Below are 23,743 nucleotides of genomic sequence, written 5' to 3' on the forward strand. Positions count from 1 at the left end.
AAAAAACATTTTTAATCAATTTTAATATTTATGTGTTTTACTGTAAATATTTTACAGTCAAATGTTCTTGATTTAGAAGAAAATGTTCTTTTAATTTTTAGAAATATATATTTAAAAATATAAATGAAAATTTTCTTCTTCATGAAGAATGTTGGAATGTAAAATATTTATAACTACCATTGGGTTGAATGACGCAGGTCTAATGAGGTTTTGCGTTTTTTTAAAAAGTGCGCTCCTTTGACGTCCGTGGGGCGTTAATGCGGTCACAATATCTGAAATCCTGAAGTTAGTGCGCATAGTGTTTTGCTCACACGCAAACAGTTTACTTTCAACATGTAATGCACGCGCTAACCCGCCCGCATTAAAAGTTTACTGTTAGCGGTGTTTGCACGCAAGCGGAACATATGTTTTAGAGCACCACTTTTAATCGAGCCCTATGTGTTATGTTGGCATTGCTACATAGAAGCTATTGTGATGCCAACACAATACAAGATATTGTATCTAAATTGAATTTGGCAACAGAATATTAGAAATTCACTATGGAAGCTAATGAATATAATGTAAGCTTCCTGGATACTATGGTCACTGTTGAAGATGATGTTCTGATATTCAAAGGCAACTGATCGGAATAACTTTCTGTGTTTTTATAGTTTTTATCCTCCAGCAATGACTAGGAGTTTACCATACAGACAATTTTTAAGGGCAAAAACAATAGTGTTTGATCCAATGAGAACCTAACAGAGACTTGATCAAATGGTAAATAAATTTCAAGTCAGAAATACCCAATAGATATTCTGCAGAGAATTTTTAATGGGTTAATAATTTAGAGAGAAAATGTCAAATGACTATAAGACCCCCTAAATCCAGAAATTCTCTGTTTCATTTGCTACACAGTATAAGTTTTAAAGTAATAGATTACAAAATATTATAATTTTGCACAACACTTGTAAGCTGACCCTATACAGGGAGTGCAGAATTATTAGGCAAGTTGTATTTTTGAAGATTAATTTTATTATTGAACAACAACCATGTTCTCAATGAACCCAAAAAACTCATTAATATCAAAGATGAATAGTTTTGGAAGTAGTTTTTAGTTTGTTTTTAGTTATAGCTATTTTCGGGGGATATCTGTGTGTGCAGGTGACTATTACTGTGCATAATTATTAGGCAACTTAACAAAAAACAAATATATACCCATTTCAATTATTTATTTTTACCAGTGAAACCAATATAACATCTCAACATTCACAAATATACATTTCTGACATTCAAAAACAAAACGAAAACAAATCAGTGACCAATATAGCCACCTTTCTTTGCAAGGACACTCAAAAGCCTGCCATCCATGCATTCTGTCAGTGTTTTGATCTGTTCACCATCAACATTGCGTGCAGCAGCAACCACAGCCTCCCAGACACTGTTCAGAGAGGTGTACTGTTTTCCCTCCTTGTAAATCTCACATTTGATGATGGACCACAGGATCTCAATGGGGTTCAGATCAGGTGAACAAGGAGGCCATGTCATTAGATTTTCTTCTTTTATACCCTTTCTTGCCAGCCACGCTGTGGAGTACTTGGACGTGTGTGATGGAGCATTGTCCTGCATGAAAATCATGTTTTTCTTGAAGGATGTAGACTTCTTCCTGTACCACTGCTTGAAGAAGGTGTCTTCCAGAAACTGGCAGTAGGACTGGGAGTTGAGCTTGACTCCATCCTCAACCTGAAAAGGCCCCACAAGCTCATCTTTGATTATACCAGCCCAAACCAGTACTCCACCTCCACCTTGCTGGCGTCTGAGTCGGACTGGAGCTCTCTGCCCTTTACCAATCCAGCCACGGGCCCATCCATCTGGCCCATCAAGACTCACTCTCATTTCATCAGTCCATAAAACCTTAGAAAAATCAGTCTTGAGATATTTCTTGGCCCAGTCTTGACGTTTCAGCTTGTGTGTCTTGTTCAGTGGTGGTCGTCTTTCAGCCTTTCTTACCTTGGCCATGTCTCTGAGTATTGCACACCTTGTGCTTTTGGGCACTCCAGTGATGTTGCAGCTCTGAAATATGGCCAAACTGGTGGCAAGTGGCATCTTGGCAGCTGCACGCTTGACTTTTCTCAGTTCATGGGCAGTTATTTTGCACCTTGGTTTTTCCACACGCTTCTTGCGACCCTGTTGACTATTTTGAATGAAACGCTTGATTGTTCGATGATCACGCTTCAGAAGCCTTGCAATTTTAAGAGTGCTGCATCCCTCTGCAAGATATCTCACTATTTTTGACTTTTCTGAGCCTGTCAAGTCCTTCTTTTGAACCATTTTGCCAAAGGAAAGGAAGTTGCCTAATAATTATGCACACTTGATATAGGGTGTTGATGTCATTAGACCACACCCCTTCTCATTACAGAGATGCACATCACCTAATATGCTTAATTGGTAGTAGGCTTTCGAGCCTATACAGCTTGGAGTAAGACAACATGCATAAAGAGGATGATGTGGTCAAAATACTAATTTGCCTAATAATTCTGCACTCCCTGTACGTTTATTGCTCAATATATGATACCTCTCTATACTATAATTGCATTTGTAACGTGTTCATCGCAGTAGCCAGATGCGCACGCATCCTCAAAGGAATGTTGGCTGCGCGAGGCAGCCAAAATAATGTTGGCTGCTCGCGCAGCCAAAAGAATCCACCTGGATGCAGCGTAGGCTAACAAAGCAGCATTAATTTAAAAAAAAAAAACTAACCGCCTGCACGAAGTATGAAAAAAATAAAAACTAACCACCTACATGAAGTATTAACAAAAAAAAAACCTAACCGCTCGCACAAAGTATTAAGAAAAGAAAAAACTAACCGCCCGCACAAAGTATTAAGAAAAGAAAAAACTAAACCACCCGCACAAAGTATTAAGAAAAAAAACCTAACCGCACGCACAAAGTATTAACAAAAAAAAACCTAACCCTTAAACCACCAAACCCCCACAACAGAAACTACCTAACCCTTAAATCAGCAAAACCCCCACAATGCCAACTAAAAAATGACAATATTGACCCCTAAACTGCCAAACCCTACAACGCCAACTACATAATTATACTATTAACCCCTAAACCGCCAACCCCCACATCACAATAAACATAATTAACCTATTAACCCCTAAACCGCAAACCCCCCACATCACAATAAACCTAACTAACCTATAAACCACTAAACCCCCACATCGCAATAACCTAATTAAAAAAAGAATCTGTGAAAAAATTAAGCACAACCAGAATAAAGTGTAGAGTTTTAAAAATGAAGCACTTACAATGTTAACAAACTTTATTGCACATCAGCTGGATTCAGCAAATCTTGGTAAAACTTGGTAAAAGTTCCAGTAAAAAAAAAAAAGTCAAACGAAAAATAAAAGTTTGAAATCATCCATACATAATAAAGAGGCAGATATATTGGCAAATAAATTTAGGGAGAAGAGTTATAAAATCAAAACATTAGAAGAAGCCAGAAGTAGAGCGATCAACCAGGATAGGGATGTACTCTTGGGAAAGGAGTATACTTCTATTGAGATCAAGAGAAGCCAACAACAAAATGTCAATGGGCCTGTTAGATTTGTCACCACTTTCAACGAAGGTCATAAGATAATTAAAGAAGTTTTCAAAAAGCATTGGGGGATTCTGAAATCAGATACCCTATTGGCACCTGTTAACTGATAATCCATCAATAATTTTTAAAAAAGGAAGGAATCTTAAAAACCTTCTGGCCCCAAGTAAATTAAAACCCATCAAAAACAACAATAAAACAACTGCCAGTAATTGGCTCAGCCTAAGGGAAGGAACATATAAATGCGGCAAAAATAAGTGCGGAATGTGTAAACATGTGGACATTAATTCAACCTTCTTTAATAGCTATCATACCAAGAAATTCCATATCACATGTCGTTGTACATGTGATTTTACTCATGTAGTTTATCTCTTAACATACGGGTGTGAGTGTATACACGTAGTGCGTACCAAAAGGAAAATCAGGCGTAGGTTTTCTGAACATCTAAACAATATTAAAAACAAATTAGATAATCATAGTGTCCCCCTTCATTTTAGGGATATCCATGGGAGGGATTTGAGGACCTTGAGAATCCAAGTCATTGACTGGATTCCTCCTAATAGACCTAATAGATTATTGACCCTCCAGAAACAGGAGACCTACTGGATACAAAAGTTGAACTGTTTGCATCCAGGGGATCTGAATGTTGATTTGGATTTGGCTGCTTTCATGTAAAGTTGTTTAGCAAGGTTAGTTTTTTAATACAAGTCTTTTAATATAGGTATTCTAACACAGTTTTTTAATACAGGATTTCATATACAAATCATTTGGATGTGGACGTGAGGAGGACGTATGCCATTAGCTCTTACGATAGAGACACACCAGCGGAGGTTATTCATGAACTACGGATGTATGGAGGATTTCCAACTTTTATTTTTCGTTTGACTTTTTCTTTTTATTGGAACTTTTACCAAGTTTAACCAAGATTTGCTGAATCCAGCTGATGTGCAATAAAGTTTGTTAACATTGTAAGTGCAATACAATTGTGTTTCATTTTTAAAACTCCATACCTTATTTTTTTACAGATTCTTTTGGATTCTATCCTGCTCCGGGCGGCTCGAAGGACACCTCCGGTAAATTAGCAGCAACTGGTTTCTTGATTACTTCGGTTGTGAGTAAACCTTTGGGTCTCATGTTTGACATTTGATATTTGATATTTAATTTAATATCCTGCATTAATTCAATATCCTGCATTTGTACTAGTATTTATTTGTTGTGTTTTTACTTTTAGCTAAATGTGCCACTATAAGTGTATTATTTTAATTGATGCTACACATTTATAGTCTTGTACTATTATTATAGTAGTTAAAAAAAATCTGTTTTGAATAAGTGTGATACATTTTATATATTGTACGGCTCTTTTTCACCAAGTTTACAAGCGCTGTTTAATCTCTTGTTACATTCTTTTGAAACCTAATTAACCTATTAACTCCTAAACCCCCACAACACAAACAACTAATTTAATTACTAAGCCCCCTAACCTAACACCACCTAAATTAACCCCAATTACATAAACTAAGTTACAATTAAAATAAAAAATCCTAACATTAATTTAAAAATAAAACCTAACATTAAATTACAAAAAAATTATCTAAAATTACAGAAAAAAAAATAAACAAAATTATCAACAATTAAAAAAATTAAACCTAATTCCTATGAAAATAAAAAAGCCCCCCCCCCCCCCCCAAATAAAAACACCCCTAATCTAAACTAAGCTACCAATGCCCTTTTGTAAGGCATTGCCCTAAGTTAAACAGCTCTTTTACATTTAAAAAATTCTTAGTCCCCCCAACAGTAAAAACCCCCCACCAAACCAACCCCCCTCCCAAAATATAAAAAAAAACCAGTAAAAAAAAATAAACCACCCATTGCCCTTAAAGGCATTCCGCTCTTTTAATGCCCTTAAAAGGGAAATCAGCTCTTTTACAGGCCCATTAAATTCTTAATCTTAAAAATCAAAAACAAAAAAATAAAAAGCCTAAATCTAACCCCCAAATAGGTACTCACCATTCCTAAAGTCTGGCGGAGAAGGCCTTCTTCCAGGCGCTGAAGTCTTCTTGGAGGCAGCGATATCTTCTTCCAGTGTGGCGACCTCTTCTATTTTCATCGTGGACCAAGCTGGTGCAGAGCAGAGGTGACTGCAGAACAGAAGACCGGCGACTGTGGAGCCATCAAGCGCGGAGATCCTTTTCGTACGATTGTCGCCACACACTGAAGAAGGAATGCAAGGTACCTGTTTAAAAATGTGGTACGTTGCATTCCTATTGGCTGAAATTTTGAAGTCAGCCAATAGGATGAGAGCTACTGAAATCGTATTTGCTGATTTGAACAGCCAATAGGATTTCAGTAGCTCTAATCCTATTTGCTGATTTCAAAATTTCAGCCAATAGAAATGCAAGGTACCCAAAATTGAATGCAGTACCTTCCATTCAATTTTTAATGTATGCCAGAGATCGGATGAAGAGGAGCCTCCATGCCGCTGAGGATCGTCGCCGCTGAGGACCGCCACTGATAACTGCCGCTGAGGACTGCCGCTGAGGACTGCCGCTCTGGATCCGTGTATCAGGGAAGACCGCTCTGCATCCCTGCTCTGCTCTGCCTTCGCTCCGGATGAAGATAGAAGATGATGGAGCCAACTGGAAGAAGACCTTCACCACCGGACTTCAGGAATGGTGAGGACCTATTTGGGGCTTAGTCTTAGGCTTTTTTTTATTTTTTGGGGTGGCTTTTTTTAGATTAAGGTTTTTTGGGCTGTAAAATAGCTGATTGCCCTTTTAAGGGCAGTAAAAGATCTGAATGCCCTTTTAAGCGCAATGCCCCTAGAAATGCCTCTTTAGGGGCAAGGGGTAGCTTAGGTTTTTTTAGATTTAGGTTTTTTTATTTTGGGGGTTGGTTGTGTGGAGGTTTTTTTACTGTTAGGGGTTAATTGGTAATTTTTTTAAGTAAAGGAGCTGTTTAACTTAGGGCTGTCCCCTACAAAAGTCTATTTAGGGGCTTTTGGTAGTTTAGTATTAGATTAGGGGGTGTTTTTATTTTGGGGAGATTTTTTATTTTTATAGTGGTATTAGATTAAGTTTAATTTTTTTATTTTGGATAGCTTTGTTTATTTTTTCTGTAATTTAACATTTTTTTATTTTTTGTATTATTACCTTTGGGGTTTATATTTTTTTTTTAGACTGCCCTCTGGGCAGGCTTATCGCCTAGTCTACCTATAATCTGTTATCACTTGAGTGAAAATGATAGCTTCGATTTCCACACTTGCTTATAAACACTGAGTTAAAAGTGATAGTCACATTTATATTGGATACATGGATACATTTAAAAAGTCAGAGACATTCCATGTTGACATTATTATACTACAAGTTTATATCTATTTGAGAGTCAGTTTGATTTAAAGAGACAGTAAAGTCAAAATTAAACTTTCATGATTCGAATAGAGCATTCAATTTTAAACGACTTTCCAATTTACATCTGTTATCAAATTTTCTATGTTCTGTTGGTATATTTTATTGAAGAGTAAAACTAGATAGGCTCATACGAGTTTAGGGTGTGCATGTGTCTTTAGTACTCTATGGCAGCCCTTCTTAAACTGTGGGTCGTGACCCCATATGGGGTCGCGGGACCCTAATGTGGGGGTCACGGGAGCAGTGGAGAGCACATAAAAAATAAAAATCTTTATTTCTTTATTATATTTTTTTTATTGAAATGTTGCGCAAAGCAGTTCCCTCTCTCACTACAGTGTGTGTACTGGTGCGGGAAAAAGGAAACTAATTCCTCCCGTGCCTGTACACACAGTTCACATTGTAGTGAGAGAGAGGCGAGACACAGCAGTAGTTCCATTTGGTGCTTGGAGAGGCAGGCAGCAGAGGGAAGAGTGGAGCTCCTGACTGGTTACGAGAATGTAAGTGCAAGCCTCAGTCCAGGAGCAGTTGCCTCACCGGCAGCTGGAGAAAACATATCCACTGAAGCATCAAGGAAGACTGTCTCTAATTTGGGAATTAATTAACCGTTATTTTTGATCAGTGAACTGATGTTTATTTGTTAAGTTGGATCAAGTGGAAGCAGAAGAGGGGCAAAGAGCGTAAAAAGTAGTGGAGAGGAGACAAAAGAGTTGCTTAACAGTAACTCCGGCGTCTCCTCTCCACTACTTATTACACCCCTTGCCCCCTTCTGCTTCCACTGGATCCAACTTAACAAATAAACATCAGTTCACCTTTTCAAAGATAACTGGCAATTAACTCCCAAAGTAGAGATGGCTAGCGCTTCAGTGGATATGTTTTCTCCAGCTGCGAGACATTGCCGGTGAGGAAACTGCTCCTGGACTGAGGCTTGGAATCATGAGGACCGGAATAAAAAGAACAGCATGCGCTTCCTGGTAAACATAAACTATATATAACTGATTCTGAAGCCCATCTCATGTAAAGAAGCAAGACAGCAGTAACTCCAGCGTCTCCTCTCCACTACTTATTACGCCCCTTGCCCCCTTCTGCTTCCACTAGATTTAACTTAACAGGGTGTGCTTATAGGGGTTACAGGGGGTGCTGATTGGGCTTCTGTAGTTTACAGAGGGGGTGCTTATGGGGGTTACATGGGATGCTTATGGGGCTTATGTAGTTTACAGAGAAGGTGCTTATGGGGGTTAATGGGGATGCTAATGGTTGATACACCGCCTAGCTTTAATCCACTCCACCACGCTATCCATAAAAATCATTGCCCATCATTTTCTGTAAAGAAAATACTACAGGTTATATGTGAATAAATAACCTCAATAATGGTAACCAATTGCTAGCATGTGTGTGAGGCTGAGCAACAGATTTCCTGGCCTGCATAATATGGACTCTACACTCACTAAAACACACAAATGTAGTTCTGTGTGTCTAAGCAGGAAGGTATTTGATGCCATGATTAATGACTGCAGGCATCCATGCACATAGTGGCCAACATTTAAAAAAAAATTCCAGGGACACTTTGCAGCATAGCAAGCAAGCGGGTTACTAGAGTATTGATGACCTACTGTTCAACTGCTCCAACCACTCCGTTCTGCAATCAAAACACACCCATTTGAAAGTAATAGTATAATTTAGACTTATCCATAGTTTATTATACATATTACAGCACCAAGCTCTTACACCTACCCAGTCTCTGGAACACATTCTGGGCATATGGTTATTTTTACAATACAGCATCAAATAATTCAATAATAACAATATTCCATTAGGAATGAATTATATTTAAATAATACACTCTATCTATGTATCATCTATCTGTATATATGCATGTGTGTGTGGGTGTATATATATATATATATATATATATATATATATATATATATATATATATATATATATATATATATACACAAACAACAAATGTTGTGCAAAAGAGATTTTCAGGGACATTTCCAGGGACAAAAAAAATCCAGGGACATACAACAAAACCCAGGGACTGTCCCTGGAAATCAGGGACTGTTGGCAACTATGCATGCTTACCACCCTCTCTCTAGTGATTAGTGCCATAATCCTATGTTTATCTACAAAAACAAGCAAGCAAAACACTGCAGAAAATCCCCTTGCCAGTTTCTTTCATTTCTTGTTTGAGTTAAAGGGCAATTCCTTGTATAAAGTCAGATTTGCGTATAATATATGTTTTCACTTCTCCAAAAAATGGGTGTGACTGTCAGCTTAATATGTCAGACTTTATAGCAAAAATAGGATTCTACTGTTTGTTTGTTTTTAAATAGAGATGTAATAGTGAAAACGAATTAAAATGTAGGAATCTATGATTTTCATTCAGTATAGTTATAACTATTTATAGTGCACAAGGCATAGGTACACACGTCCCTTTCAGTTTCATTCAAATATTGTTCTTGTATGAGAGCCAGTGGTGGCCTGTAGATAATGCAAAATAAGAAATATTTGACATATATAGAGCAAGCAACAGTTTCCCCTGTCACTGATTTGTATACCTATTTTATACACCCGGGGTCACGTAAAAATTTCTTGAGTGAAATGGGGTCACAAGTGGAAAAAGTTTAAGAAGGGCTGCTCTATGGCAGCAGTGTTTTGCAAAATTATTTGTAGATTTGTTATACAATGTTGCAAAACACTGCTGCAATAGAGTACTAAAGGAACATGCACACTCCTGAGCTCATTTGAGCCTACCTAGTTTTACTCTTCAATGATAGATACCAAGAGATAAAAGCAAATTTGATAACAGAATTAAAATTGGAAAGTTGTTTAAAATTGCATGCTCTGGGGGGTAGTTATCAAGCCGTCAACCTCAAATACGCTGCGTATTCCGCAGCGTATTTGTGGCGAGGCTGATACGCCTTAGTTATCAAAGGCTCGAGACCGGCAAAAGTAGAATTTTGTGACGTCAGCTTCGATCCGCCGGACTCAGTCCGACACAGATCGATTCTTACGTCACTCCAGATGTTCCGCACACAAGTGCGGCACATTCTCACTACTTTTGCTAGCTATCAAAAAACTAGCAGGTACGCTCGGCACTTTTACGGCCCAGCGTACCTGGTTTTCAAAGCGCCAGCCTGGAGGCGGCGGATCCCATAGGAATCAATGGGAGTCTGACCATAGCGAAAGTACAAGTTCGCTGCTGACAGACATCCCATTGATTTCTATGGGAGCTGTCTACACCTAACACCCTAACATGTACCCCGAGTCTAAACACCACTAATCTGACCCCCCCTACACCGCCGCAACTAAATAAAGTTATTACCCCCTAAACCGCCGCTCCCGGAGCCCACCGCAAGCTACTCTATACATATTAACCCCTAAACCGCCGCTCCCGGAGCCCACCGCAACTATAATAAATGTATTAACCCCTAACCCGCCGCTCCCTGAACCCGCCACAACCTATATTAAATGTATTAACCCCTATCCTGCCCCCCCTACACCGTCGCCACCTATAATACATTTATTAACCCCTAATCTGCCCCCCCTACACCGTCGCCACCTATAATAAATTTATTAACCCCTATCCTGCCCCCCACTACGCCGCCGCCACTGTAATAAAATGATTAACCCCTAAACCTAAGTCTAACCCTAACCATAATGCCCCCCTAACTTAAATATTAATTAAATAAATCTAAATAAATTAACTCTTTATCCGTCATTCGTCGTAGTCCGTCGGTGAAGAAGGTGGTTCCGCGTCGGCGGAAGGAAGATTGAAGACCCGGCTTGGAAGATGACTTCGCCCGGATAGAAGACCTCTTCAGCGCCTCTTTGAAGATGACATCGGCCGGATCGAAGACTTCTTCAGCGCCGCCTGGATGATGACTTCATCGGATGGAAGATTTCTTCAGCGCCGCTTGGAGGATTAACTTCTTCCGCTCCGGATGTCCTCTTCAGTTCCATCGGTGGCTCGGCTGAGTGAAGACGACTCAAGGTAGGATGATCTTCAGGGGATTAGTGTTAGGTTTTTGTAAGGGGGGTTTGGGTTAGATTAGGGGTATGTGGGTGGTGGGTTTTAATGTTGGGGGGGGGGTTGTATTTTTATTTTACAGGCAAAAGAGCTGAATTCTTTGGGGCATGCCCCCACAAATGGCCCTTTTAAGGGCTGGTAAGGTAAAAGAGCTTTGAAATTTATGTAATTTAGAATAGGGTAGGGATTTTTTTTATTTTGGGGGGGTTTGTTATTTTATTAGGGGGCTTAGATTAGGTGTAAGTAGCTTAAAATTGTTGTAATATTTTTAACATGTTTGTAACTTAATTTTTTATTTTTTGTAACTTAGCTTTTTTTATTTTTTGTACTTTAGTTAGTTTATGTAATTGTATTTCATTGTAGTTCTTTGTAGGTAGTTTATTTAGTTAATTTAATGATAGTGTAGTATTAGGTTTAATTGTAACTTAAGTTAGGATTTATTTTACAGGTAATTTTGTATTTCTTTTAGCTAGGTAGTTATTAAATAGTTAATAACTATTTAATAACTATTCTAACTAGCTAAAATAAATACAAAGTTACCTGTAAAATAAATATAAATCCTAAGATAGCTATAATATAATTATTAATTACATTGTAGCTATCTTAGGGTTTATTTTACAGGTAAGTATTTATTTTTAAATAGGAATAATTTATTAAAGTATAGTGTAGTGTTAGGTGTAATTGTAACTTAGGTTAGGATTTATTTCACAGGTACATTTCTCTTTATTTTAGCTAGGTAAGCTATTAAATAGTTAATAACTATTTAATAGCTATTGTACATGGTTAAAATAAATTGAAAGGTACCTGTAAAATAAAAATAAATCCTAAAATAGCTAGAATATAATTATTATTTATATTGTAGCTATATTAGGGTTTATTTTAAAGGTAAGTATTTAGTTTTAAATAGGATTCATTTAGTTAATAAGAGTTAATTTATTTAGATTTATTTAATTAATATTTAAGTTAGGGGGGCGTTATGGTTAGGGTTAGACTTAGGTTTAGGGGTTAATCATTTTATTACAGTGGCGGCGGCGTAGTGGGGGGCAGGATAGGGGTTAATAAATTTATTATAGGTTGCGGCGGGTTCATGGAGCGGCGGTTTAGGGGTTAAACTATTTATTTAGTTGCGGAGAGGTGCGGGATCAGCAGGATAGGGGTTAATAATTTTATAATAGAGGGCGACGGTATAGGGGGGCAGGATAAGGGTTACTAGGTATAATGTAGGTGGCAGCGGTGTCCGGGAGCGGCGGTTTAGGGGTTAATACATTTATAAGACTTGCGGCGGTGTCTAGGAGCGGCGGTTTAGGGGTTAGTAACTTTATTTAGTTGCGGGGGCCTCCGGGGGCGCCGGTATAGGGGGTAGAACAGTGTAGTTTAGTGTGAGTGCTTAGTGACAGGCTAGCAATAAAGCTGGGAAAAAGCCGAAGGGCAGCGAGATCGGATGAGTGATAACTGTCACAGTCCGCTGCTCATCGCCCCGCGGCTTTTTGACAGCTTTATTTGATAACTTAGGCGAACGTATTCAAGGTCCGTGGCGGCGAAGGTAGGCGAGCTTAGGCGGACGTATTGGGCCGGCGAAGCCAGAAAAGTAGACGGCTTGATAAGTAGCCCCCTCTATCTGAATCATGAAAGTTTAATTTTGACTTTATTGTCCCTTTAATATCCTGGTTGCGGACTACAGTGATGACATATGATTCCCCCCTTGTGACGCCTTGGGGGTTGTTGATATATTTTTTGTACCTTTTTTCATTTTTTTTTTTTTCTTCATTTTTTTATATTTGTTTCTGTTGTTAAATTTGTTTCATTTTTTTTATTTTAGTATGTGTGGATTTGGAAATAGCAGTATATTAGGAGGATTTATACTTGTTCTAAAGGTTTTACTTGAGATGATATATTTATATGTAATTAATTAAATAAATAATACATTTGGATGTATATTGTGCGTGCTGGGATTAAAAAAATTATAGAATTTTGGTGGGTACAGAGGCGGTGCCTTTCCCATGCACTACTAACTAGATAATAATTGGGGGGGGGGAAACTATCGCTGTTTCAGTGCATGTGTTGGTAGAACAGGTGTTCCCAACTTTAGAGACTATGCTATGTCATTAATGATGTGAGACATAACTATAGGGTATAGGTGTATTTGCTACTTATCTGATACTGACACAAAGCTTTGAAGATGATTATGCACAAAATACAACAACATATGAGGTTGATATGATAAAGTTGATTCCTCCATTATCAAAGTCTTTCTCCTTTGCCATTCAATAGGATTAGTAGAACAATGTAAATAATGAAGTATGTATCACTCACATAAAAAAGTCCATACTGAAAACTCTGTATTGAATTAAGTAGCAATGTAATTCTTTAACTTATGTTGCAATTAAAAGAGAGAAAAGTGCACTTAACCCTGTCTCAGTATTCACATTGAAGTGACAGTAAAGTCTCAGTGTTCACATTAAAGGGACAGTGTATGCTGTGACATTTAACGATGTCGAGCAGACATGTTAGCTCACCATTTATTAAATTTACCCCTCTATCTGAATCATGAACATTTCATTTTGACTTTACTATCCCATTAAATATGTACAAACAATTTAATTTTCTATTAAAACGCAAATGCAAAACATTTTTAAAGAAACTATGAGTGTCGTTCGTGAAGTCACTTGCAAAGTGCTTCCTGTAAAAAGACCTTTGCAAGTGACTTCACGAACAACCCTTTTAACGTTTTATACTGACTTTGAACTTTGCCTAATAATCACGATTCGTATTACATAAGGGGAACCCTCCTTTCCCAGCTGTATATAAGGCAAAGGTTCCATTTAAGCCTATCCATCATAGGATTGAGGTAGTTTCTGCTAGGTGGGATACATTCTACACCTCAATTTGGGGATCTATCATCTATGTTTACGTGAATTCCTGTTGACTGATTATATAACAGTTTTTATAGACTTTATTTTCATCTAATCTAGTAGTGCATATGCACTTTATCTCACTTGCTGTATATATATATATATAGATATATATATATATATATTTATTTATGGACATATGTATTTATGTATGGGGTTTTGTTGTTTCTCTCGTTCAGAGAGGGATTGCCTGGTATTTCGGGGCTGGACTGTACTGTGAAGTCAGGATCAGACTGATATGCTTCAGGAAAGTTCTTCTCTGCGAAAGGCACATGTTGAGCAAAAAGAGGCTGCTTCTTGGGTGGTAACTAGCCATAGAACAAGCTATTTTGCTATTGTTCGTTCTCAGGTTGAGCGCTTCTCTCTTTTTAGTTATGCAAATTATGACACTTAGGGAAGTCTCCCTAAGTGTGATGCGGGAATCCAGGCGTGGACCCGTTGCTCAGTGTGCCTAGAGGGATGTAGCTGCACCTCACCGACAAGACCCACAATAGGCTGAAACGTACGTCTGGGGTTTTGCTGTTTCTCTCGTTCAGAGAGGGATTGCCTGGTATTTCGGGGCTGTACTGTACTGTGAAGTCAGGATCAGACTGATATGCTTCAGGAAAGTTCTTCTCTGTGAAAAGCACATGTTGAGCAAACAGAGGCTGCTTCTTGGGTGGTAACTAGCCATAGAACAAGCTATTATGCTATTGTTCGTTCTCAGGTTGAGCGCTTCTCTCTTTTTAGTTATGCAAATTATGACACTTGGGGAAGTCTCCCTAAGTGTGATGCGGGAATCCAGGCGAGTAGGATGTTAGGGTTTTTTTCCTCTTTTTTTTCTCTATTGACTTATATGGGGAAATATGTTAATGAGATTGTGATATTCGAAGTTTGGCTTTTTGAGCAAATGGGGTTAGCATATGAGTGAAAACGTTTTAATACGAGCGCTACCTGGAGCTTACTTCTAGCTAAGATAGCCCTCGAGCAATTTAGTTATCATAATATAGAGTACAACTGGTAATGGATGGCTCCTAGGTAAGTTATTTTTCACTCTTAAAATGTTTTTAAATATAATAAAGTATGAAGTTTAATCCTACATCCGTTACAGATACATCATGTGATAAAGTACACCCATGTTACCAAGGGTTAAAGGCATAGGAAACCCAAAAATTATTTCATGATTCAGATAGAGCATGTGATTTTAAACAACTTTCAAATTAAATTCTATTATCAGTTTTCTTCTTTCTCTTGGTATCTTTTGCTGAAAAGCCAGAACGTATGCTTAGGAGCCAGCCAATTTCTGGAGCAATATGTGGCAGCAGGTTTGCAAGAATATTATCCATTTGCAAGAGCTCTAGATGGCAATACTATTTCCTGCCATGTTCCAGATGCCTACCTAGGTATCTCTTCAACACAGAATTTCAGGGGAAAGAAGCAAATTTGATAATGGAAGAACATTGGAAACTTTTTTTTAAAAAAAATGTTATGCTCTGTCTGAATCCAAAAAAAATGTTGGGTTTCATATCCCTTTAATAACTTTTAAAAGAAAGCTTGAGAAATGATACATTATTTCAACTTCAAAAGGTTGATTCTGTTGTCTAGCTAAGACTAGCACACATTGCAATAAAAAAGCATCTGGAGGACTTGTTGTATACTGTGTACTGCACACTATAGTTTATAATAACAACATTAAAGTATTAAAGACAATACCATACATTATACAATATGTTAAATAATATCCATGTCAACATATGAGAATATAATTACTATCATGTAATACACTCAGATAATAAATAGTAATAATAAATGATGTTGAATTATTATTGAAACAAATAAATAAAAATGATTACAGTCTAATTTAATTTTACAGCACAGTCATTTTAAAACAAAGGTACATTTACAGAATCTATCCCTTTATGTTTCTCTACTGGGGAATCTGTGATTAGGACAGGAGATAGGATACATATAAGCTAATTTTCTTTATGACTTCATGAGCTCTGTTCTTCTGATTGTTCTTTATTACACTTGATCTAGTACTACATACTACATTACCACTTTGATGTTGTTTGAGGTTTGATGTGTAGTACTTCATCTAAAGGACAAGGAGAACAATGAAGGGCAAATACCTATATCTAGCCTTGTCATCTTCTCTCATTCAGTGCAGTGTAGCTTGTAGTTTTGTGTCAGGACTGAGCATTATGGTTTGTATTTGTATTTGCTTTGAATAATACAAAAGTAAATAAAACTGCATCCTCTGTGGATCTTCACCTGCTAAGCAAAATAGTGTTTCAAACAGGATACATACAGGTATAAGCTAATTTTCGTTATAACTTCATGAGCTCTAGTCTTCTATTTGTTCTTTATTACACTTCTTGATCTAGTACTACATACTACATTACCACTTTGATGTTGTTTGAGGTTTTGATGTGTAACACTTCATCTAAAGTATACTTGATGATTAAGTAAGAGAGCGCTAGAAAGGCTCAGGAGTCTAGGAAGCAATATATACTACTGGCTTATAATAAGAAGATTGTGGTTTATTAAAATATATATCTAAGGGGGGCGGAGCCAACTTTGGAACTAAGCAGACGCAGATTTTGGGAGCTCCTGCTTTTAAAACTTAAAAAGTATACCAAAGGGCTTTAAAATAACTTTTCAGACAGCGAATTGGAGGTCAAATTGAATAATAGACTTTAATGACCACATTTTAAGTATCCCCAAGTCTCTTATCGGCAACCTAGATGATCTATGGAGAACCAGACAACGGGTAGATCATCTCTCACCAGCCTGCATTATAGTGACAAAGCGATTGCACTGCAGCAAACATACTGGGTTAATGCCTTAAGTCCCAGCTCTTTGTAGCGGCACCTGAGAGCAGTTTCTAGAGAAGCACGAACATGGCTGTTACTGCTGTCATTTCTCAGACATAGGGATCCCTCTGCCGTTAAAGGGCCAGTTACCTTTACCATCGCCATCTGAGCTCTCAAAAATTCAGATCTTTTATCTCCTGGCTCCTGGACTCATCTAAAGCTCATTCTCTAAAGACAGATCTGTTTTTCCACCCGGGCACGAAGATGGACTCTCAAATTAAGGACGCACTAGCTGCGCTGGAACTCCACATGGCTGCCCAGTTCAACATTCTCATCCAGGACCTAACTCATGCTCGGGAAGGCCTGCTTGACACCTATGAGGATGATCTCAACAAATTGCCCGCCATTGCTGCTTACCTTTCAGAAGAAGACGACCCACAGCATCAACATTCCCAAGACGAGAAGGTAGATAAGACACATGGAGACCTACTTACGATATTCGAGTGGCCTGCTAAGACGGATCCTCAGATCAGCCTCGTTCCTAGCTCAGAGACAAACCGGGATGTTGCTCTCGACTTGGTCGCTGCTGACTTGGCCCCTGCTGATCTAGGAGTCGAAAAAGATAAACCCATGGCTAGGGAGCCTAGCGACACTTGCACCTCTGTCTTCTTTGGAGTTGGTGAACTAAAGATTTCTGAGAGTTTTACGAGTAAGTCGGGCTATTCATCTCACAGACCCGCTATTCCAGTAGGCTCCCTGAGTCTGCTGCGCAATGCCTCAACCCCTCTCTCAATCCTACCAACCATAAGCCTCCTGATGACTGTACCCCTTGGGTTCCCAATAATAGGAGTAGGTTAAAAGACCCAGCCCCCATCTCCTCCATCATCCTGGACATTAATTATGCTCATTAGGCATTTTTGTTTGCAGTAGTTAGCCGTTACTTGTTCTACCTTACATTTTAGTTCTTAGGCTTGTTAGTTACTATTGAGCAGCCCTAGATACCTCTCAATATGTCTAGATGCTGTAGAGCGTCATTAAGTCTGCTAGACGAGGTTTATTATGACTGGGTGCATAAAAGCGAACTAAGATGGCTGCTATACTATCCCATTACTCTGCCCCATAATTAAGAGCGCTCTAAAGGACCCCAACTATGCACTGTGGACTGTTGTTATAATGTGTGAATAGGGCTGTTTTTGATGTATATAGTCATGTATAACATATATTTGTGTGATTGTTTAACTCTGATTTTGTCCCATTGTAAATGTACATGTAGGATCTAATATAACTAATAGCAAGTTTAACATACATGTCACTAAGGATGCAGCTGTATTATCCTCATATTAGGGCTCTGATGGGGACCTTTATATTGAGACTTTCTGCCCTACTAGTAGATTTTTGGTCCCATTTCCAGAATATCCTAATTACTATACATTTCATTCATAGCCATTAGCAACAGCCTATTTGCATGTCAGCCTATGGAAAGCCCCAGCTCAAAACAATTTGTATCACTCTTTGCATTCATACTAAGCACTGTATTTTCTATACCATACCATGAACATCGTACCCTCTTTAGAATCCATATATCAAAGGCTGAATTATGTTTCCATATATAAGTACATAGGGAATTACCCCTCCCTACTCTATACCCAACAGACCTAACTAACTAAAAGCCATCCCTTGTATATCCCTGCGGTATTGCACAAAGCTTGGATCTTTAAAATTTGCTGTCCCACATTTACAAAAGGGAATGGAGGAAAGGAGACTGAAATATGCTTTATTGCTCTAAATGCCTGAACTCAAAGGGTTAGTTAAATATGTTTGCATTCATCACAGTATATAGCTATTTTAGACTGGCTACGATAACCCCCAGTGACATACTGTTAGCTGATTATCATGCACTAATATTTAAGATTCATTCTCAGTTTGCATGATGTTCATCTACTCCTCTATCCTAACGCTGGACAATGTGGCTCTTGATACATATCTGCTGCTTTTCATAGAACGTGCTTACTGTTTCTAATTAACTATGCCATTAGTTGAGAACATTTCACCAGCCTTATTGTATTCATACCCCCAGTTATTTGTACTCTTTTTATGTAGGCTATTTGCAGATTATTTCAAATAGGCTCCTCTCCTCCCTTTCCCGCTGGTACTGGTTGCCTGCGGGTCATACCCCTACTCACTTTACCTACATCGCCATTAGGAGGCACTCCCCCAGGAGAGGGGCGCTTGTTGAAGTCACCTACATCTCATGTACGTATTTTTACTTTCTCTTTTATACATCTTTAATTGGAGTTACCTTCACATATAAGGAACCCATGGTTACACAGGACAGACGCCCTAACTGGCTCCGCCCTCCCTCTCCCTCTCCCATTCCCCTCTCTTATTTAGATCGGCTCTGGCCCGCTGAACTTCCCTCCCTTCCCTTAAAACAAAAACTCATGTTGCTAATCCCCCATACTGCGACACTTAGCATAAAACATATTAACAACCAGGGGTTTATCCTGCAATTGGGGGACTTTTTCTACTCTTTTCAGGTGACAGGTTAAAAAAACCCGAGGTTTCATTACGATATGTCCTTGACACTAATTTTTGTCATATACTATTATTCCATTCTATGATCACAGCTCTAGATTTAATATTTTTTGCCTACCTAAGTGAATATCTATATAATTCGCCTGATAGTTCATAACTCGGTTACAGAGTACTTGTTGAACTTATAATGATGATATATGTATTTTTAATATCGGAGTTTAGGCATATATTTTCTATGTGCTTTATGTTATTGCTATTATGGACTCTATTATGTGTCAAGACATATCTGCTGTGTTGATGTTCCATTATTCTTTTTACCTCAATAAAAAAATTATTTAAAAAAAAATAAATATATATATCTAAATCAAGACAAATAAAATCATATAAAATTAGGGACGTCTCCCTTTAAATACAAATTGTTAAGTTTGGTAATCTGCTTGGATAGTATCAAATAGACCATGTATCAAGCATATAAACATATTGATATGTGCGGCAATAAAATAGTTACAATAAATGCAAACTCTAATTGCAATAATAATACTTTACTGGGAACTTCAGACACATTTTGTGTCTATTTACAGGCGTACTGTGTTTTTCTCTGGCAGTTAGTTACAGCGTCTCCCGTGAACCAAGCATGGCTGTGATGATGTCACTTTCACCTCACTTTCTATTGGTTTCGGATATTCCCTCTGTTGCACGCTACAGCGTGTTTAGGACTGTAGATCTCAATGTAACAAATGGCCATTTGTATTCCCTGTACTTGACAGTTTTCAAGATCATTCAAAGAGAGTCCTTTAGAGATGTCTTTATCAAGTAATGGAACCTTGATCCTTGTGGTGGTCTGCTAGTGATGTCAATGCGTTTCGCCCTGGTATGGGCTTTGTCAAGACGTATCACTTCTATGTAGTTGTGGGCTTTTAAATATCCCTCCTCTTCAGTTTATTGGTTGATTAAGCTACACACCATCGTCATCTTATTTAAGGTGGTATTCCTATTTCCTTTTTAAGATGGTAATAGTTGATTCGGATTTTCTTTATATGTTTTCTTTGTATATAGTTTTGTTGAGGTGGGCCTATTATAAATTGATTGTTTATATAAGGTGGACTTTGAAATACATTGTTATCTATAAAAATTTTTGGCATAGAATAATTGCTTACATAAAATAAAAGACCATATTGGTACATTTTTCATTAAAATATATTACATTGTGTTCGTACAGAGTCATGTGGTTCTTATCATTTGTGACAGTTAAAATGAGAATATTATATTTCTCTAAGAGACATTATTTCAAAAACATACATAGATACTACCCTTAATACTTTATGTTTATATACCTTACTATTATTAAAATCAGACCTTACATATTTATACCTATCTTGCTTTGGATATCTCAGATCTTTAGAAGAATCTTATGTCAATTTCCAGTCTATATTTATTTAGAATATTATGTGATAAGGAAAGGTGAAATATCTAGTTCTGAATTCAAGCCAGATAAGAAGAGTGTTTGCATATTGTAGATGAGTTCTGCTTCTTTCTTCAGAAGTTTTGACTCAAAGTTTCTGGTTTTACTTTCTTTATACCCCAGAATGTGAAATCTTTTAAATTATATATATATAAAATATATATATATATATATATATATATATATACATGAGAGGTGTTCCTGTATACAGTCTCTTAGGGTCCTGGTGGTCTCACCTATATATTGCCTCTGACAGGAGCATTGGATAATGTAAACTATTCCTTTATCTTGGCATCTAATCATTTCTTTTATCTGATGTGTATAGCCATTTTGGGTTGATTGTACTTTTTTACATTTGATATTATATCTGCAGGATCTACATCCAAAACATGGAAAAAGCCTACTAGTTTTTTTACCAGTTAAATCTCCCATATTTTTTTAATTTTTATCAGTTGTTTTAAACTCACTAGGAGACAGTATGCTTTTAAAGTTTTTCTCTTTTTTTATAGACTATTTTTGGGTGATCTAACATCTGGTTCCCTATTATGGGATCTGTTAGGAGAAGATGCCAGTGTTTTTTCATTATTTTTTGTATCAGGTGATGATCACAGCTATAATCAGTTACTAAAGCTACATTGATTTTATCCTCAACTTTTTTTATCCTGATCTGTTGTTTTATATACAAGAAGGTTATTTCTTTTTCATTCACTTCTGTTCTTGCCTTTTTTTTTATTTGTGGGTCGTATCCTCTTTCTGTGAATATATTTTCTAAGATTTCTACTTGGTTTATATAGTCAGACATTCTAGAGCAATTAAGTTTTATCCTAAGACATTGCCCTTTTGGAATGTTGTCTTTCCATTTATTCAAATGACAACTTTTATTGTGTATTAAATTGTTTGCATCCACTTTTTTAAAGTGGGTTTTTGTTATTATCTTTTTTTTCTATTATCTCTATATCCAGATCAAGGAAATTGATCTTTTCTTTGCTAGTGTTCTGAGTAAAGCTGATTCTTATGTTATTCAAGTTCATATCTGCAATACATTCTTCAAGTTCTAAGGGTGTACCTTTCCAAATCAGGATTACATCATCTATATATCTCTTGTAGAGCGCGAGATTTGTGCCAAGTCTATGCTTAGGGATGAAATCTTCCTCCCATATACCTAAAAATAGGTTAGCATAGCTTGGCGCAAATCTCGTGCCCATAGCTGTTCCTCTAATTTGTACAAAGAATCTTCCATTAAAAGAAAAATAATTTTGATTTAAGATGAATTCAATACCATTAAGTATAAATTCTTTTAGTATAGAATTTAATGTCATGTCTTTAGTCATGTATTTATTTGCTGCCTCTATTCCTAGAGAGTGTTTTATACTAGTGTATAGAGACGAGACATCACATGTCCCCATAATATAATTATCTTCCCATTTTATAGCATTTAGGCATTGTAATATATCTGTTGTAGCTTTAAGATATGAGGACAGGTTTTTGACATAAGGTTGCAAGAAATTATCTATATACTGAGAGAGATTTGAAGTTAAAGAAACTATGCCCTATATTATGGGCCTGCCGGGTGGATTAATGAGGTATTTATGAATCTTCGGCAGATAATAAAATACCGGAATTTTTGGAAATTTGGGACAGAGAAAATAGTATTCTTTTTTATGTATTACTCCTTGTGTTAATGCATTACCAAGTAGACTGGTAAGTCTAGTTAGACATTTTTTAGTAGGATCTAGTTTTATTTCTTGATAAGTGTCTTTATCCTCCAATAATCTATTTGCTGCTATAATTTATTTTACTGTATCTAGAATAACTACTTTCCCTCCCTTGTCCGCTGCATTTATAGTCAATTCTTTACTGTTTTATAGGTTTTTGATAATATCATTTTCTTTTTTTGTCATATTTCTTGGCATATATTTATTATGTTTTATTTTGGATATAGCCTTCTGTAATAGTTGTTTAAATAGCTCCAGGTTTCTTCCCTTTTCATTTGACGAATAGAATTTGGATTTTAATTTTAGATCAGTATGTTTCATCTCTGGGCTTGTGATGTTTGTATTGACATTAGTTTTTTGTTGAAAGTCATTTCTTTCTATCAGATTTTTTGCAAGGAGCCTTTTAAGAGTTAATTTTAGAATATATTGACCTATATGTATGTGTGTGTTAAATGTATTTATTCTCGCTGTCGGAGCAAAGCTTAGCCCTAATTTTAACAATTTTTCCTCTTCTTTAGTAAGTTCCTTACTGCTTAGATTAAAGATACCAGATGGTGTATTTATTTTGTTCTCTTTATGTTTTTTGTTATTACCTGATCCCATAATAGGGAACCAGATGTTAGATGACCCAAAAATAGTCTATAAAAAAGTGAAAAACTTTAAAAGTATACTGGCTCCAAGTGAGTCTAAAACAACTGATAAAAAATAAAGTATGGGATATTTAACTGGTAAAAAAACTAGTAGGGCAATATACTGTATAGGCGAGACCACCAGGACCCTAAGAGACCGAATATGGAAACATCTCTCATGTATAGATAGAGGAAACTTAGAAACACATCTATACATACATTTTAGGGAAAAACATAATAATAATTTAAAAGATTTCACATTCTGGGGTATAAAGAAAGTAAAACCAGATTGGAGAGGAGGAAACTTTGAGTCAAAACTTCTGAAGAAAGAGGCAGAACTCAACTACAATATGCAAACCCTCTTCCCATTTGGCTTGAATTCAGAACTAGATATTTCACCTTTCCTTATCACATAATATTCTAAATAAATATAGACTGGAAATTGACTTATATGATTCTTCTAAAGATCTGAGTTATCCAAAGCAAGATAGGTATAAATATGTAAGATCTGATTTAATAGTAAGGTATATAGACATAAAGTATTAAGGGTAGTATCTATATATATTTTAGAAATAATGTCTCTTAGAGAAATATAATATCATTCTCATTTTAACTGTCACAAATGATAAGAACCACATGACTCTGTACGAACACAATGTAATATATTTTAATGAAAAA

The sequence above is a fragment of the Bombina bombina genome, chromosome 7, assembly GCF_027579735.1.
Source record: "Bombina bombina isolate aBomBom1 chromosome 7, aBomBom1.pri, whole genome shotgun sequence".
NCBI lineage: Eukaryota > Metazoa > Chordata > Amphibia > Anura > Bombinatoridae > Bombina > Bombina bombina.